The sequence below is a fragment of the Orycteropus afer genome, unplaced genomic scaffold (genome assembly GCF_000298275.1).
Source record: "Orycteropus afer afer isolate SDZICR_OR568_19922 unplaced genomic scaffold, OryAfe1.0 scaffold00221, whole genome shotgun sequence".
Classification (NCBI taxonomy): domain Eukaryota; kingdom Metazoa; phylum Chordata; class Mammalia; order Tubulidentata; family Orycteropodidae; genus Orycteropus; species Orycteropus afer.
The window spans coordinates 4,407,260-4,413,724 of record NW_006921808.1 but is presented as its reverse complement, the minus strand read 5'-3'; positions in this window follow the sequence as shown (position 1 = coordinate 4,413,724).

Genomic DNA, 6,465 nt, shown 5'->3' with positions numbered 1-6,465 from the left:
GACCCCTCCTTGGGTTTCCGAGGCAGTATCACTATGAAAGTAGATTGCCCCATCTTCCTTCTGTGGATGGTGGGTTTGAACCACCAGCCTTCTGGTTAGCCATCAAATGCCTTAGCCACTATGCTACCAGAGCTCCCATTACTGGGTGTATATCCTAAAGAAGGGAGAGCCAGAACAAGAACAGATATATGCACCCACACATTCATCACAGTACTGTTTACAATAGCAAAAAGATGGAAACAACCTAGGTATCCATCAACTGAAGAACAGATAATCAAATTATGATACATACACACAATGGAATACTATGCATCCCTAAGTAATAACATGTTGTTTGTTGTTGTTATGTGCTGTCGAGTTGGACCCGACTGATAGCGACCCCTCCTTGATTTTTCGAGGCAGTATCACTACGGAAGTAGATTGCCCCATCTTCCGAAGAGTGGCTAGTGGGTTTGAACCGCCAGCCTTTTAGTTAGCAGTCAAGTGCCTTTAGGCACTACGCTACATAGAACCTGCAAAACACCACATAATGTGGATGACCTTGGAGGACATTATGCAGAATGAAATAAGACTATCACAGAAGGACATATATTGCATTAGTCCACTATTGTGAAAAGTCAAGGAAATGTTTATATATGGAAGGAAATTCTCTTTATTGTTTTCCAGGGGTGGGAGGGGAGGGAACATTGCTAGATAGGAAGGGATAAGTACTGATTTGTGTGAAGGAAAGGGCAATGTACCAAATGTGAGTGATCAACACAGTGGCATTGAGGAAGAGGAAGACATAAAGAGGCACATGGGAGGTAGAGACAACAAAGATGAATACTTTTGTACATACAGTACTGCATCACCATCAATGATGGCAAACATTGATATATAGGTGGATAGATGGGTGGAGAGGCTGATCAATTAGGTATGTCTATGCAGCGGGGAATGTGTCCATGAGCATATAGGGTTAGCAGACAATTTTTCTACAAGTGTATTTGTAAGAATTTCCAGGTATATAGTAAAGCTAATAAGGGACAAGGTTGCAGTGACTTCTTGGCCACAACTAGCTACCCTGAGAGAGTAGGACCTGTGGGCTCAGGACTATGCTTGCAAGGGCATCAAGCTCAACCGATCAAACATACTATACAAAAACATTATTCTACATCCTATGTTGACAGTAGAAACTGGAATCTTAAAATCTTGCAAGTGACCATCTAGATACAAGGATGGGTCTCTCCTTGTCCAGAGCAAAGAAGAATTAAGAAAACCAAAGATACATGGGAACAATTAGTCCAAGCAACTAGTGCACCATGCAATCCTCAGCCTATATGACTATGGGACCAGAAGAACTAGATAGTGCCTGGCTACCACTGTCAATCACTCAGAGGAGGATCTATGTAGAAGATCCTGGATAGAGTGGGAGAACCATGTAGAACAAAACTCAAAATCTTAAAAAGAAAAAATGAGACCAATTTTACTCATCTTATAGAGCCTGGTGGAACCCCTGAGACTATGTCCCCTAATTGCCCTTCAGGTCTGGAATTAAACCCACTCCTGTGGCTTCAAGCCAAACAAAAAACAGGCATATAAGCTGAACATTTATATTCAGTAGATACACCCCTTGGAGAGATCAATCATGGCAGAATAGAAGGGCGGAATATGCACAAGGAGACAGCTCCGGGGACAGGAGTGCATGGGAGGGAAGGACACAGGGAAAAGGTAAGAATGGGGAGGAAGTGGGAAGAGAGCTTTTTCACTGTGGGAAATTGCAGTCAATGTCATGAGAAAAAGTGTATGTGAACTGTGCTATGGAAAATGAATTTACTCTGTAAACAACTTTCACCCAAATCACAATAAAAATTAAAAAAAAAAAAAAAAGACAAATGGAAACAATTAGTCCAAGGGACTAGTGGACCATGTGAACCTCATCCTGTATAACCATGAGACCAGAAGAAGTAGACAGTACTTGGCTAGTGCTGTCAAACACTCAAAAAGGGATCAGAGCAGGAGATTCCTGGAGATAGGGGGAGAAAAATGTGGAACAAAACTCAGAATCATAACAAAATAAGAATAAAAAAGAAATGATCAGTCTTACTGGTCTGACGGAGCCTGGTGAAACCCCCAAGAAGATGGCCTCTACTTACCTTTCAGGTCTGGGATTGAACTCATTCCTGTGGCTTGTAGCCAAACAATAGACAGGCATATAAGGTGAATATTTACACCAGGTCGATACACTCCTTAGAATGAGCAATCATGGGAAAACAGAAAGGTAGTATTTAAACAAGGAGAAAGCTTAGGGGGCAGGAATGCACAGGAAAGAAAAGAAAAGAAAAGAAAACAAACAAACAAACAAAAAAAAAAAAAAAACACTGCCATTGAGTTGGATCCAACTCCTTGAGTTTCCAAGGCAGTATCACTACAGAAGTAGATTGGCTAACCTTCCTTCCTAGGAGTGACTGGTGAAAGGACACAGGGAATAGGTAACCACTGGGGGAAATTGTGAAGAGTGCTATTATACTGTGGGAATTGATGTCAATTTCATGAAACAAAATGTGTATGAACTGCTGTATGGAAAATGAATTTCCTTTACAAATTTTCCTCTAAATCACAATAAAAATTAAAACAAAAAAAAAATATATGACCATAGAGCTTGTTTTTGAATGGTGATTTCATTCAGTAAGTCCAATGGTGACTTTTATTTTGATTTATAAAGGAAAATTTGTTGTCATGGAATTGTTAAAATACGAGTTTTAAAGATGTAGAGTAACTTAGAAGAGGCAGTAAAATATACATGTGAGTTCTATTTCCCATATTATATAAAAGTTGTATTATAATTTTTATTAGCAAACAAGAGAAAATACCAATGTTACATAATCATATAAAAACTTGATATAGTAACATATGAATAATACCAGCCCTTGAGGGAAAAAAGAAGTTGATCATAACCATGAAATAGTACAAGGAAGGAAAAGGCTACAATTCAATGAGGCTTGTTCATGATTTTCCTGAAATCAGTAACCAGAAAGCTGGCAGTTCAAACCCACCAACCACTCCTTGGAAGGAATGCTGGGCAATCTACTTCCGTAGTGATACTACCTCGGAAACCCAAGGAGGGGGTCACTATGAGTCGGGTCCAACTCAAAAGCAGTGAGTTAAAGTTAATCTTGAAGGATTGCCTAGATTCGTGAAGCCAGTTTGACTATATTGTTTCTGGTTTTTCCCTTGTCAGAGACATATAGAGCTGGCCACATACTAATTGGTCATACTGTCAAGAATTGGTTTGTCAGCTTTAGAGAAACATCTTTGTGGTGAGTGGATAACTCTGTACCGCACACACACACACACACAAAATGAATAACTTAGGTCATTGTTAAGAATATTTGATAAATTGGCAATGACACAGACTTGAAACTAGAGGTAGCTGGTCACCATGGCTTAGTGACCATGGCTGTGCTCTCAACATTGCTCCACCGTCCCTTACCTCATCCCATCTTTGAATTTCACAGAGCACAGCATTTTATACAGCATTTATAAATCCATTTAAAAGTAAAAATAAGTGAGTGTCAGAGGCAGCAATGTAAGGTGAGCATTGGTAATTATGGGTAGGACAGATGAGTGAAAACCTAAAAGCAAAGACAAGAAAGTGGCATGAGAGATCATCAGATTCAACTTCTTAAATTTTAGATAGGAATAATCTGAGACTCAATGAGGTGCTATGGCTTGATTGGGTTATAGCTACCCCAGGATGAATCATGTAATTTTATGTCTATATTCTTTCCACTACATTATATTGTTTTTCTAAGAATGCCAGGAGCTCTGATGGCATAGTGGTTAAAGCATTCACCTGCTAACCCAAAGGTTGGTAGTTGGAACCCACTGGATACTCTGCCAGAGAAAGATGAATCAGTCTCCTTCCATAAAGTTTTACAGCCTTGGAAACCCAATGAGGCAGTTCTACACTGTTCCATCAAAATCAACTTGATGGTGGTGGGTTAATAATCTCAGGTGTCTCTTTACATACAGTATACAAGTACATAACACATTAGGTTCAAATCCCTGCCTTTCACTTGCTAACTGAATCTGAAACCAAAATGTGTTTCCCTCACACCATGCTCCTTCCCTCAGATGGGGCTAAGGTGGAGGTCAGAAAAGGTGGCATTTAGCCTGAGCCAGAAAGGATACCAAAGCATTCACCATAGGTATATGGGAAGCTGAAGAAAAGGCTCATGGCAGGGCAAGTGAAGTACCTAAAAATCAGACTATCTTAGAGCCAAATGCCACCTTCTCTGACCTCTACCTTGGCCCCATCTGAGGGAAGGAGCATGGTGGGAAGGAAGCAGACTTTGGTTTCAGATGCAATTAGCAAATGATAGGCTGGAAATATGAACCTAATCTGTTTTGATTCCAATATCTGTGCCATTAGCTGTGCACATCAGAAAAACTGGGAGAGTAGACAGAGATAATCTTCATGAATTGCTTGGCCAATAGCAGACACTCACTCAGCCAGTCTTATTTTTCTTCTTTATTGTTTCTAAGTTTCCTTTTCTCTTTTTAACATGAGGATGATTATAATTAATTTATTACTTTTCGAGCATCTTTAAGACCAAACACTTTTTTAAAATAAAAATCAATGAACAGATACTGAATTCTAACTCAGGTTCAAAGAGCTAGAGACCTAATAACCAAATGATGAGGTAAGAGCCAGATTAAGAAAGACTTTACAAGAAATACAAAAAACTTGATGCTTTGTCTTATGGACTAGAGGATTGAAAAATTTTAATCAGCAGAGTAATACAATCTTATTTTTATTTTATATGAATCAATCTGACTGTCATGTGAAGAATGAATGAATCAGAAGTGGAAAACAAAATCACTACATAGCACTTTGAGCTGTGCAAGCAGCGGAGAAATAATAAAGACTTAATTTAGGCAGAGGACATTGTAAGAATAAAGACACACAAACATTAGTTGGAAAGGTGTTTTATCATGGGGAACGGACTAGCAATTCTGAAACAACTTCATTTGCATACTTGGGTTAAACAAATAAATAAATGTATTATAGATAATAAAAGTCAGGTTTTTCACTTTGGGAAAAGTAAATTTAAAATAAAAGTAAGGAAAGGGGAAGACTACTATATAATCATTGATCCTGAATTGGAATCAGAGATATCAGTATTGATTCATGGAATATTAAATATATAGGGATATAGGTGGCGTAGTTCCTAAGGTGTTTGACTGCTAACCAGAAAGCTGGTGGTTCAAACCCACCAGTCACTCCTGGACAAGAAGGTTGGGCAGTCTACTTCTATTGTGATAACACCTCAGAAACCCAAGGAGGGATCTCTATGAGTCTGATCTGACTCAATGGTAGTGTTTTGCTTTGTTTTTTTTAAAATAGATGTATAGATAGACCAAAAACAAACAAACAAACAAAAACTCACTGCCGTGGAGTCGCATCCAACTCATAGCAACCCCTCCTTGGGTTTCCAAAGTGGTATCACTATGGAAGTAGAATGCCCAATCTTCCTTCCAAGGAGTGGCTGTTGGGTTCAAACTGCCAACCTTCTGGTTAGCAGTCAAATACCTTAGGCACTATGTCACCAGAGCTCCTAGATATATAGATATAGGGAAATTTCTTCAGATGTAAGTGTGTATATCAGTTAGGATACATACATATATTTCCTAGTTACACCTATTGAGAGGGACTGGATACAGTGATACCTACTAGCAATGAGAACTCCTAATACCCCATCTTGGTTTCTACATACCATTCTCCAATATACAGAACTAGGGATCCTAAGAGAATTGATTGATTTCATGAAGAGGGAATAGAATAGAGACCAGTGTATAGAATTTTGTAATGCTGGAAAGTAAGGAAGTGCTAAGAGGTGGAGGGTAGGAGGTGAGAAAAAAAGAATGAGGAGAAAAAGGAGATAGAGAAAGAGAAGGTGAAGTAGAAATAATAATGAAGAAGAAAATAAATGGCCATGAGTCCATACTGATACAAATAATCAAATAAATATAAAAATGGAGACAAAGAGTCCACTCTTCCTTGCCAAAATATTACAATTAATTTATATAGAAAATTGTTGTTGTTGTTGTTGTTAAGTGCTGTTGAGTTGTTTCCGACTCATAGCGACCCCATGCACAGCAGAACGAAACACTGCCTGATCCCGTGCCAGCCCCATAATCCCTGCTATACTTGAGCCCATCATCGCAGCCACCATATCAATCCATCTCGTTGAAGGCCTCCCCCTCTTTCGTCGACCCTCCACCCTACCAAGCATGACATCCTTTTCCAGGGAATGGTCCCTTCTTACAATATGACCAAAATAGGTGAGATGAAGTCTGGCCATTCTTGCTTCCAAGGAGCATTCTGGCTGCACTTCCTCTAGGACAGATCCATTAGTACATTTAGCAGTCCATGGTACTTTCAGCATTCTTCGCCACCACCACAACTCAAAAGCATCAACTCTT